A 14081-nucleotide genomic window follows, 5' to 3' on the forward strand; every position below is an offset into this window, starting at 1 on the left:
TGCGTGACCTCTTTTTAGTGTTCTTTGAACACCTGAGTCATGTTCTGCCACCTCAGGTCCTGCACTAGGCATAACACAATGTATTAGTTTTACCTGAAGTGTTCTTAAAGAAAATGTGCTCTGATACTGTCAGTGCTATAGTGTCAGAATGTGTAGAGACGTACACCAAAGCCAAAATATGGCACTTTGGTACGTGTATGACCTGTAGGTATAGGGGTTTGTACAGATGGAATGATACTCTAGTGCAGTGGTCTTCAACCTGCGGACCTCCAGATGTTGCAAAACTACAACTCCCAGCATGCACGGACAGCCAATGGCGTCGTCGTCAAGGTAACGTCACTAGTCCGGGGCCGGGCCAGCAGCAAAGAAGAGGGCCTCCCGGGGAAGATGGACAGCCCGGAACGACTAACCCTCCCCACCGGACGGTCCCTGCAGCATAGATGGCCCGGACCAGCTCACCCTTCATTCGCACCGAGGGGAGGTGAGTAGAAAACTAAAGGGGGGTGGGGGGTCTGGATGATGATGAAGGCCGCAGTGGTCTTCAACCTGCGGAACTCCAGATGTTTCAAAACTACAACTCCCAGCATGCACGGACAGCCGTTGGCTGTACGTGCATGCTGGGAGTTGTAGTTTTGAAACATCTGGAGGACCGCAGTTGAACACCACTGCTCTAGCGCATTGTTTCCCAAGCAGGGTGCCTCCAGCTGTTGCAAAAAGGCTGTCCGGGTATGCTGGGAGTTGGAATTTTGCAACAGCTGGAGGCATCCTTGTTGGAAAACACTGCTCTAGTGAGTGGTGGGCTGAGTTTGGCGATGGTGGGCTGTTCTGATACATTTATGGTACAGACACTTAAATCTGCAAAATTTTATACAAATTCTTTCCTGCAGATATTTATGCTAAAATGCAATTTCGTGCAGTTTATGCAAAATACAAAAAAAAATGAATAAAAAAATAAGAAACTTGGGGACATAATCAAAAATCTGTGAACTTCATCTTACAGAAATGTTAATCAAACCTTTTTTGTTTTTAACCACATTATAAAAACCCGCTTTGAAACTATGTGGGTGTGGTAGAGGGTGTGATACAGGGCAGATGGAATTACCCTAGGGGCACATGGCATTAACCAGGGCGTGGTTTATCCAAAATACCACCCGAAGGTATACCGCTGGATCCTGGGCTAGGCATGGGGGCAATAATGACTCTGACGCCAAGATACGGAACAACGGTAGCTTTACTGAGTTAGACAGGTGGAATAGTCTATAGCTTAGCCAGGCCCACGGAGGTGACCAGTGACTTCAGAGATCTTAGGGCTTGCTGGGACTTGGGGTGGACTGGGACAATTTTGATGCTCACTTTAGGCCTCCTCTGGCTTTAGGCCTCCTCTGGACTCCAGACACACACCTAGGACTTGACCTCACTGCAACTCAGCATACCAGACTCTAAGAGCCAAGAGAATGAGCTAGCTCCTCCCAGGGCTTATATGGGGGAGACTAGGAGGGATCCCATAGGTCACCCTTAGGTCACATGGTCACTGATACCTCACTAGGTTATAATCACATGACAACTGTTCAATCACATGACAACTGTTCTTAAAGCTATAACACTTTTATATTCAGTACACAGTATAACGATAACTATACAAGGGGAACAGGTGCAGGGGGGCCCAGGGGACACTGTAGGGAGGCTGCCCTACAGGAGAGCAAGGGTACATGGGTTCAACTCCTGTACTGGGCCATCACATGAGATTTTAGGTTTTGTCCACTTTTTTCCCTTTTGCACCAATATTTTTACATTGTTGCGCCAATGGGGAAAAAAATCACATGTAAAATGGGAAAATGCAACTCACATGTAATGAGAAATGTGAGATATTATATTGTGTATATTGTGTGACCCGAGGTTGTGTTTACATGTGGCATTTTATGAGTGAGACTGTTGTGGTACAGCACACGTTTTAAGGGTAAATAACCAAAATTAATGTGAAAATGACATGTTTTACCACGATGTGCATAGTTCGTATCCCATTTAATATTAAATATAGTTTGCAAATACTGAGAATTTTGCAATGTCAAGTCATTAGTAAGAAAATGTAAAAAATGCTCAAGTGAGTGTCGTAATGTGCCCTAAGACCTGTAAGAATAATAATATGCTTGTTTTATATGTAAAATACCTTTTGATCTATGTATTACTATGCTCACTCTGCTTACAGACCTCCTGAAGGCTGGGGTTGTTTCTTCAAGAACATTAGGGATGAGCGAATCGAATCTGATTTCAGGAAAAATTTGATTCCCAACTAATGCAAATATCGCAGCGATTCTATCACGCAAATTGCTTCATTAAACTCCATTTAGTGCGGTCCAGGCTCCAGGGCATCTAAAATGGCGAATCCACATATGAGGACATGGGGCAAGGAGTCCTGGGAAGGCGGGAACAAGGGTAGGAGGGATGACCCTCAATCACATGCAGGATGCAGCCTATGAGCAGCCAGTCACCCCTGTGATGTCACAGCCCTATATAATCGGCAGCCATATTGTGGCCAATAACTTTGACCTTTCACTGCAGATAGATAAATAGGGACAGACAGCGCTGTGTGTTGCACAGAAAAGCTTTTTCCAGAAGCGATTCACCTCCTAGTCAAGTAAGCATTCTGTTGCACAGAGAGAGGGACAGAGAGCAGTGTGTGTTTCACAGAAAAGTATTCTTACTGCAGCTATTTACCTCCCAGTCACTGTCTACAGTGTTATACTACTGAGAGCAGATTGTTGCACAGAAGAACAGCAGCAATTCATCTCAAGCAAAAATCCTGCCTAGAAGCACTGATAGGGAAGGGAGTGAGACCGAGAGAGAAGGTGCAATTTTGGGTGTAGTACACAGCGACTGTGTGCTGCAGCACTGGTGTGTACTGCTGGTGTTGTGCTCAAATACTTTTTTAAGCATACTGTAGCTAATTTTTCTACCTTCATAAGTGCATACCACATACGTACACCTAAGTAGTGTACTATTTTGTTCCTGTTAATGTCTCAATGGCCTGGATACTGTGAAAGGACACCCAAAAGAACACACCTGCTGCGGTTCTAGCCAAAAACTTTTTAAGTGTACTTTGGCATATTTTTCTGCCCTCATAAGTGCATACCACATAAGTACATCTTGGTGGTGTACTATTTTATTCCTGTTAATGTCTCAAGGGCCTAGATACTGTGAAAGGACAGCTAAAAGTACACACCTGCTGGTGTTTTAGACAAATACGGTTAAGCGTAGTGGAGCGCATTCTACTGCCCTCATAAGTGCATACCAGATATGTACATCTAAGCATTGTACCATTTTGTTCCTGATAAAGTCTTAAGGGCCCAGTCACTGTAAAAGGCCAGCCAAAAGTACACACCTGCTGCTGTTCTAGACAAATACTGTTTTGAGATTAGTGAAGAGTACTGTTCTCCCCTCATATACTCACTAAGTATGTCAGGCAGAAAAGAACCAGGACATGCAGATAGGAGTGGCAGAGGCGTAAATTCATCAAGCGCAGGCAGAGGTCGCAGCAGACTAGAGACGAGTGGCAACAGGAGTTGCAGCGAGAGGCCTGATCTCCTCATATCAGCTAGCGGTCGTGTCTCGACCAGCAACCCATCTGCCATCATCGATTGGTTAACTCGGTCATCCACGTCATAACAATTGACATCTGATACCCCCAGTCAACAGTGGGTGGGTTCCTCAGACACAACCCTCAGTTGGCATCGCCTGGGAACAGTTCCTGTCCTCCCATTGCCTCTGTCCTATGCTGTTCCCTCCCCTACAGAAGTATCTTATGCTGTGGGTTCAGCTCCACTATTCACTGAGGTCAATCCAATAGAGGAGAGTCAGCAGCTTCTGCCCAGCCAAGAAGTGGAGGAGACATCTGCCGCTTCTTCCGCTAGGCGAGAAAGTAGTGATGAGTAGAGTGACGTGGGAGGAGGGCCAGGGTTCAGGGTCCTGAAGCAGACACTGTTGAGGAACCTGAGGAGGACATCAGTGATGTGCAGACACTTGTTGATGATAATGAAGCCGATCACAATTGGGAGCCGGGTGCAGAAGGGGCTTCAGCATCATCAGGAGAAGAGGGTTGCAGGTTGCCCATGTGGCAGCATCTGAGCCAGCAAGGTGGTAGCATGGTTGGCAATCAACATGGTGGCAGAAGTGAAAATTCATGAATCAAACGTGCCCGGGGGAGACCACCTGCTTAATGGCAGCCTACCTTCCCGGGAGGTAGTGGAACAGGGGCTCCTGGACATGGCAATAGCAGTCAATTAGTACAGACTGTTGGTGGGAAAATCAGCTACTCGGCGGTGTGGCAGTTTTTCATCAAGCATCCGAAGGAGGTTAACTTAGCCACATGCATTATGTGTTGGCAGAAGGTGAAGCGTGGCCAGGGTCCCAATGTTGGCACCACAGCCCTGCTTCAACATATGCTGTGCCACCATAATGCGGCCTGGAAGAACCGTGGCTCCAATGTGGTGGTCCAGCTTGCTCCATCAGCCATCCAAGGCTTCACCATCTCAGCTAAAGGAAGCTGTGTGTCATACCCTCCTTCTGTTGGTCCAGATGCTCCGGCTTCTCCTACTTTGAGTCAGTCATTCTGCCAGCAATCAATCGTCGAAGCCATGTCCAAGAGACAACAGTATGCTCCACTTATTTAATGGTGCAGGAGTTGAATGTGCTCCTGTCCAAGTTGCTGGTGCTGCAGTCCCTCGCTTTTCAAGTGGTGGACTCTGCACCTTTCAGAGAACTGATGGCTTGTGCCAAACTGAGGTGGAGAGTCCCAAGCCGTCATTTCTTCGCAAAGAAGGCAGTACCAGCCCTGTACAATTTTGTGGAAGAGAAGGTGGGCCAGTTCTTTAGCCTGTCGGTGTGTACCAAAGTGTACGGCAGAGAGGACGTCTGGAGCTGTAACTCAGGGACAATACATGTACTTTACGGCCCACTGAGTGAATGTGGTTCCTGCACAGCCACAACAGCAACTTGGACAGGTCACGCCGCTTCCTCCCCCATCTTTCTCAGGCGTTGGTCCGGTGACAGTGCCTCCGCCTCCTTATCCTCCACCATGTCCTCAGCCTCCACTGCACAGACAAGTCTCAGTGCCCCTTCAGCATACTGTGTGTGCAGGGCAAGGCGGTTCTTCCCATGGTTTGCTTTGATGAACGGAGTCACACAGGGGAGGAACTGCTAAAAGTTATTCATAACGAAATCGGAGCATGGCTTACTCCATGAAAACTGGAAATGGGAACCATGGTGACTGACAATTGGAAGAACAGCTTGTCTGCTCTGCGACAAGAAAAGCTGAACCATGCGCCTTGCATGGCACACGTGTTCAACATGGTTGTCAAGCGGTTCCTGAAGTGTTCTCCCCATTTGCAAGACATCCTATCAATGGGAAGAAAACTTTGCATGCACTTCAGACACTCATACACTGCAAAGCACACCCTCCTTAAGCTGCAGTGTCAGAATGGTATCCCCTAAAATAATCTCCTTTGCTACATTGCCACACATTGGAATTCTATGCTTCATATGTTGGACCAACTATACAAACTGAGAAAAGTTATCACCAATTTCATGATGATCCAAGCAGACAGGGGGACTCCCTTTTGTAACTTCAATGTCAACCAGTGGCAGCTCATACGTGACACCTGCCGTTTGCTCAGGCCCTTAGAGGTAGCCACATTATTAGTCAGTCGCCAGGATTACGGGGTGAACAACGTCATTCCACTGCTTCATATCCTACAACACATGTTGGAAATGATGGCTGGTCAGATGCACTGGAGATGTGGCGCCTATATCTCACAGCCACATGAGCCCTGTAGGGGTGAACTGGAGGAGGAGGAGGGGGGGGAGGGGTCACGCATTTCGTGAAATGGCCAGTTTTTTTTGTCATCTGACAGGAGAGTAGGAGCAGGAGTAGCTAGAGGGTTTTGAGGAAGGCAAGACATAGGACCCAGACACAACGTGGCAGTATGCAGTGGAGATTGAGATAGGGAGTCCCTCCAAGTCACTTGCACAAATGGCATGATGCATGCTCAGTTGCTTGCGTAGTGACAGCCAAATTGACACCATTCAACAGCGGGATGACTTCTGGCTCTCCCCCTTATTGGATCCTTGCTTCTGGCACAAAATGGGGGCCTTTTTTACACCCACTGAGAGTCCATCCTCTTTCAGGTCTAACTCGGGGGTTCCTCTGCACTCACCTTCTACTGCCATGGCTGCTGGGGAGGGGTGGCAGGAGCAGTACCAACTCCATCAGCAGCAGCCTGAATCTACAGTTGCTGATTAGTATCTTTCCTAATCCGCATAGTGAAGCAACTCATCAGCAGCAGGTAGACCTGGAGCAGGACCTGAACCAGCAGGTGGTGGCATACCTTGACATGCCCATGCAAACACACCTTTAAGATCCGCTGGACTTCTGGGCAGCCAAACTTGATTTGTGGCAGCTAATTAGCAGAGTTTGCCCTGGATAAACTGTCCTGCCCGGACAGTGGTGTGCCATCAGAGCGGGTATTTAGTGCGCCAGGGGCCATAGTCACCATAAGTAGAACTCATCTGTCCACAAATAATGTGGAGAGACTAACCTCTGTGAAGATGAATCAGGCATAGATCAGCCAGGATTTTCACCCACCAATGCCTGATGCATCAGAGTAGATTGACCATGGTGCCACACCAACACTTCACAAATATGTATAGTGCCAAACAGATTTAAGTCACTGCTCCACAGTTATAAACATTCCTCTGCATGAGATCTTTTTTCACCCACCTTTGTCACCAGGTACTGGTATTGCCCCTTACCGCACCACTCTGTCACCGGGGCACTTTCAAGACTCCTAATCCTGCTGTCACCTCCAGGCTGTCTCATTCTGCCACCATATGTACTCCTCATGCTGCCTCCACCTCCAGGCTGTGTCATTAAGCCACCATATGTTCTCCTCATGCTGCCGCCAACTCCAGGCTGTGCCATTCCGCCACTATATGTTCTCCTCATGCTGCTGCCACCTCCACGCTGTATCATTCAGCCACTATATGTTCTCCTCATGCTGTCGCCAACTCCACTCTGTGTCATTCAGCCACTATATGTTCTTCTTATGCTGCCGCCACCTCCACGCTGTGTAATTCGGCCACTATATGGTCTCCTAATGCTTCCAACTCCAGGCAGTGTCATTTAGCCACTATGTGGTCTCCTCATGCTGCCGCCAATTCCAGGCTTTGTCATTCAGCCACTATATGTTCTCCTCATGTTGCTGCCACCTCCACGCTGTATCATTCAGCCACTATATGTTCAACTTATGCTGCCGCCAACTCCAGGCTGTGTCATTCAGCCACTATATGTTCTCCTCATGCTGCCGCCACCTCCACGATGTGTCATTCAGCCACTATATGGTCTCCTCATACTGCCGTCACCTCCAGGCTGGAACATTACCTAAACATTTTTATGGTAGCACTATCTACCATAAATCTTATATTTAAATTTGAAAATTCATCTTTTAATCCTAGGTATTGTGTGGCCCTATGGTCTCCTCATGCTTCTGCCAACTCCAAGCTGTGTCATTTAGCCACTTTATGGTGTCCTCATGCAGCTAATACATTACCTAAACATTTTTATGGTAAAACTATCTACAATAAATCTTCAATTTAAATTAGAAAATTCATCTTTTAATCTTAGGGAATGTGAGGCCCTATAGTCTCCTCATGTTGCCGCCAACTCCAGGCTGTGTCATTCAGCCACTATTTGTTCTCCTCATGCTGCCACAACCTCTATGCTGTGTCATTCAGCCACTATATGTTCTCCACATGCTGACGCCACCTCCACGCTATGTAAATCAGCCACTATATGGTCTTCTCGTGCTGCCTCAAACTCCAGGCTGTGTCATTTATCCGCTATATGGTCTCCTCATGCTGCCGGGACATTACCTAAACATTTTTATGGTAGTACTAGCTACCATAAATCTTAAATTTGAAAATTCATCTTTTTATCTTAGGGATTGTGAGGCACTATGGTCCTCTCATGCTGCCGCCAATTCCGGGCTGTGTGATTCTGACAGATTATGGTCTCCTCATGCTGCTGCCACCTCTAGGCTCTGTCATTGTGCCGCAATGTGACATGTGACTCCTTGTTGAATTTTGTCTTTTGTAACCACACATTTTATTATTAAATCTTAAATAAAACTATTTTTTAAAATAGATAGAGCGATAACAATGAACCATAACTGATTAAATAAAACCTTCACACTTTCACAATCAATGGGGCGCTGGGAGGCAGGGGCTGGAACAGGTGGTAGCTCACTTTGCGGAGGACCGCCAGCTCAATTTTAAGATACAAATACAAGCTTTTTCACTGCAGCCACTTTATGTGCTTTATGTGCTCCTATCCAAGTTGCTGGTACTGCAGTTCCTCCCTTTCCAAGTGGACACTCAGAGTATGGGGATGTGCTGAGAGGCAGGGTCTGGAACAGGTTGTAGCTCACCTTGTGGCTGACCGCCAGCTCGATGCTTACCAGAATGGCTAATCAAAAAATTAAAATAAATTCAAATTAAATGAAATAAAAATATATAAAAAATCGGCCACATCCAGATGCTCTGCGGCAGTGATTCTAATAGTGATGCCTCTCTGTAGACCAGAAATAGCTGTTTTTAATAGCGATTCACCGCAAATAAATTCGGACCGAACCAATTATTTTCGAAAAATTTGTTGAATCGGCTGAATTGAATTTTTCAAAAAATTTGCTCCTAAGACCATGACAAACTTGCTCCATTCCAACCCCTTACTCTCACCTACCATGAGGTCTGCTCAAACATTTTTACATTTGCACAGCTTTGTGCCCAAAGTGCATGCTCTATATAATGTTGCCATGTGAACCTATATGGATTAAAAACAAAAGAAATACGTTCATAAAATGACCAAAGAGAAACCAATTCTCATATAAATAATAATTTAGCATCTTGTATTCCTTGTCAGTGTGCATGGAAAGGCTTCTCTTCGAAAAGACTGCAAGCTTTCTGGATCTCACAGGTGTTCAGCTTATACAGGTGATAGCTGGATTATACACTGCACTGAGGCAAAGCAGGAGATAACCACCAAAATAGCTAGTTGATTAACCAAAAAGGTTTATTTTCCAGGGTTTGTTTGCAAAATTATAGACAGAGACCCCCTAGTGGCTGTTTTTAAACCTATTTTTTTCTATTTCAATGGATTTTTTATTTAAGTTTTTCACATAGAAACAGTAGTGAATAATTCAAACATAAAGACATTTTGAAAGTAGCTGAATGGACCCAGAATGGGTCGGAGCACAATGACTTACTCAAATAGGGAAGTATGTCATCTCTACACAGTGGCATAACATGTAGCTTCTAGGCCTACAAAATCTGCAAAGGGCCCCATGTGCCAATTACAAAGCTGGTGTCATTACCGACGGCATGGACAGGGAGAGTGAATCCTAAGCTGTCCCTAATAACACTCTCCCTGCTTACTTGCCCATCTGCCCTAAATGGCGGATCGATAACCATGGGGCCGGTCCCTCCCTGCGCTAAAGTGCAATTGGTGTAAAGAAACCCAAATAATACTGGAAATACAACCAAACTACCAGATGAAACAGACAGGAATGAAAATATACAAACAGGGCAGAATAGAGTTCAAAAACCACAATCAAGATAAATGGCCCATATGAATAACGGAACAAGACTAGATATGGTATGAGTATACAGCAGAAACCAGGAGACGCAGGGGATAACAGATAAAGTTAATGTCAAACACCAAACAGATCAAGAAACATAGAACACTGTTCACACTGGACACTGAACAACCTAGACTCCCCACTCCAAACATGGGGGGACAAAACTAATGCCAAATAGACTTCTAGCCAGTGGGCACACACCACTGTGTGATCAGGATACTGGCCTAGAAGGAAACAAATATATAATACACAGAACACTAGACTGATAACAGGATTAGTCTGAACAGACTCCACAAAAGCCAAACTCCAAAACATGGAGGAATACAGGTCAGGATACCAAACAGAAATAATACAAAACCAAACGCCAAACATGGAGGAATACAGATCAGGATACCAAACAGAGAAAACAGACACAAGTAATACTTACAGTGTGAACACAGACTAAGATCACAAGACTTCAGACTAAAATCTATCATATAACAAGCAAATTAACCATGGTTAAAACACAGATATATCACAAGACAAATACAAGGTGCAAGATAAACCAGACATGGTCAGAATATCACTAATCACCAGCACTCAGTTAACTCTTTGTAACCCAAGGAAGAATATCATAGAAAGCAGTACATCACAAACCTAGAGCCTGAATAGACACCAAAACAGAAAAATACAAAAACACATAAATGGACATTACAGCTGGTCTCTTATGGGTAGGATGTGCTTTGGGACCCCTTTAAGCACCAGGGCCCCAATTCGACTGCTACCTCTGTACACCCTATAGCTATGCCCCTTACTGTGCAAAAGGCAATTACAACATTTTTCTAGAAGCTTTCACCAACAGAAGCTTTGTTTCTAGGGGAATGTATGTTAGTACAAATAGCACCTACCAGAATCGGTACACAGTTCTGCACGGGAAGCCATGTTGCCTTTGTGCATAGCTATACTGGATCTGTAAACACGGATCTTTCACTTACTCTAACAAGCATTTTTGTATATTTTTTTTTTGTTAGGCTTTGTACATATGTTATTTTCCATATCATTAGCATCAAGCGTCTTTCCTTTCAAATTCCTGTACCAAATAGATCCTTGCAAATTCCTGTACCAAATGCCAAATGCTTGACTACAGAATGAAAACAACAAATTTCTTTGTTTTCATTTTTTAAAGGCAGACGGGAATCATCCTTTCCCTTCATGTGTTTTGTATTTTATGGGAAGCCCTCCTATTAATGTAAAAAAACAAACAAAAAACTTTGAAAAATAAACCTAATTACACATTATGGGCCTGCCGCGTGTTTATGGTCTGTCCCAGATTCCCCTATCAGAATAATGAAATATCTGAAAGCAGCTGATAAGACAAACAAGCTGCTTTCATGACAGCTACATAAAAAATACACATCGTCTCCAAACCTTACTAGCTTATTTACTGTTATTTATTTAATTTTGTAACTTTTTTTTTTTTTTTTTGCACCGCCGAGACTTCCGGCTGGATGCGCAGAATGAAGTATTCGAGAAATTAATTAAGACAACAGAGGCCTAAAGAAAGAAAAAGTTAATTAGTTGCAGCAATCATTTAGATGTGATCCAAGGGAAAGAAACAAAGGATTAAACTCGTGTCAGAGGGAGGAAGGCTTCTCTAGAAAAGGGGATTACTCAAAGATTTCAACCAAAGGGACGGCTCTGTGTGGTTGCTTCTTTTGTAATTGGGGATTTACAACAAACACATAGACTCATTAACATGAAATTTCTTTGTGGAGAGGAAAGAGGGAGGAAGAAAAAAAAAAAGAAATCCGAAAGGCGGGAGGGAGCGGTGGAGCGAGAGATGTCAAGAGTGAGGTGGCAGGGAGAGTGCCCCGTGTCAGTCATTGTCTATTGAGGGTTTTAGGAAGGCACGGTAGGCCTGCTGAGCCTAAGAAGTGGAGATTTAGAAAAAAGTTATCATAGCAGACGCGAATCCGGGGCCTGCTGTTGTTGGCTTGGATGCTCATCTACCTGCTAAATGATGTATTTAATTATATAATTGGAAAATGGCTTCCTGCGTGGCGCGAAAAGACACGATCCGCGCCATTAAAAAGGAATCTGCAAACAGATTAACTCAGCAACAATGGGATTAGCTCTTCCAAAAGGAAATGCTCATCTTTTAAAAAAGGTCTGTGGTAAAAAAAAAAACATATACAAATATAATACCTAATTACCATTTTGTCCCAAATTAGCAATGAATAATCTACCATGTTTGGAACATAAATATTTTTTTTTTTTTTTTTTTTTTTTTTTACAATTCTTGCAGATCATGTACACTGGTTTTATCTCAATCAAATCTTATGACTTAAAGGGGTACTCCACTGGAATTTTTTTTTTTTCTGGCATCAACTGATTCCAGAAAGTTAAACAGATTTGTAAATTACTTCTATTTAAAAATCTTAACCCTTCCGGTAATTATCAGCTGCTGTTTGCTCCACAGGAAGATCTTTTCTTTTTGAATTTCCTTTCTGTCTGACCACAGTGCTCTCCGCTGACACCTCTGTCCATGTCAGGAACTGTCCAGAGCAGGATAGGTTTGCTATGGGGATTTGCTCCTACTCTGGACAGTTCCTAAAACGGACAGAGGAGTCAGCAGATAGCACTGTGGTCAGACAGAAAGGAAATTCAGCTGATAAATACTGAACAAGTTAAGATTTTTAAATAGAAGTAATATAAAACTCTGTTTAACTTCCTGGCATCAGTTTAATTAAAAAATATATAAAAAAAAAAATTAAAAAAAAAAAAAATTATAATAATTATATATATATATATATATATATATATATATATATATATAGTCGCAGCACTCCAGATAAGTGAAAACAATTGTGGCTTTATTCCATGCAAAAACAGCAGCAACGTTTCGGCAGCCTTGTTCAAGCATGATGCTTGAAAAAGGCTGCACAGGCCGCCGAAACGTTGCTGCTGTTTTTGCAAGGAATTAAGCCACCATTTTTTTTTCACTTATCTGGAGTGCTGCGACCATCTTTTTTTTCTGTATTTTGGGGTCTGGGACCGGAACCAACTGGATGCTTGCACCCAAATCTATTGCACTTTTGCCTGGTTGTGCTGCTTATCCACTATTTTTCTACATATATATATATATATATATATATATATATATATATATATATATATATATATATATATATATATATACACAAAAAAGATGGTGGAGCAGAAGCACCGTGCAACAGGATTCAAGATCCAAATGGGTGCTCAGCTTCAGAAGCAGACCTACTCCCAATGAAATATCAAAATAGCAAAGTAGAAGCGGCACTCCAAACTCAAACGTGGTTTATTCACTCATCTGTATACAGCAACGTTTTGGCTTATCAATAAAGCCTTTCTCAGGCATGAAAAAACTGTGCAAAAAACACTGGAACATTTTTTTTTCTATAAACTGATGACAGAAAGTTAAACAGATTTGTAAATTACTTCTATTTAAAAATCTTAACCCGTACAATACTTATCAGGTGCTGTATGCTCCACAGGAAGATATTTTATTTTTGAATTCCCTTTCTGTCTGACCACAGTGCTCTCTGCTGACACCTCTGTCCATGTCAGGAACTTTCAAGAGCAGGATAGGTTTGCTATGGGGATTTGCTCCTACTCTGGACAGTTCCTTAAATGGACAGAGGTGTCAGCAGAGAGCACTGTGGTCAGACATAAAGGAAATTCAAAAAGAAAAGAACTTCTGGTGGAGCATACAGTAGCTGATAAGTACTGAAAGTGTTAAGATTTTTAAATAGAAGTAATATAAAAATCTGTTTAACTTTCTGGCATCAGTTCATTTAAAAAAAAAAAAAAAAATATATATATATATATATATATATATATATATATATAAATAAATAAATAAATAAATAAATAAAAAAAAAAAAAAAATATATATATATATATATATATATATATATATATATATATATGTATATATATATACACGGGGTCAGTACTTTTCTACTTTCCTCAGGGAGAGGACACCTCTTCAGGTGTAACACAGATTCAGGTTAGGCCAATTAGCACTCCTTTTGGGGAGTAGTCTGGCTTGGCATAAATCCTGATCAGCTTTTTATATACCTTAACAGGAGCTAAGCTGATACCAGGGAACACTACCTGAAAAGAGGGAGTAATGAGCTGCTTTGCATATTCCTATCTATCTATCTATCTATCTATCTATCTATATATATATATATATATATATATATATATATATATTTGCAGCACTTCAGATAAGTGAAAAAAAAGGGTGGCTTTATTCCATGCAAAAACAGCAGCAACGTTTCGGCTGCCTGTGCAGCCTTTTTCAAGCATGATACTTGAAAAAGGCTGCACAGGGCAGCCGAAACGTTGCTGCTGTTTTTCCATAGAATAAAGCCA

Source organism: Hyla sarda, chromosome 4 (genome assembly GCF_029499605.1).
Source record: "Hyla sarda isolate aHylSar1 chromosome 4, aHylSar1.hap1, whole genome shotgun sequence".
NCBI classification, from domain to species: domain Eukaryota; kingdom Metazoa; phylum Chordata; class Amphibia; order Anura; family Hylidae; genus Hyla; species Hyla sarda.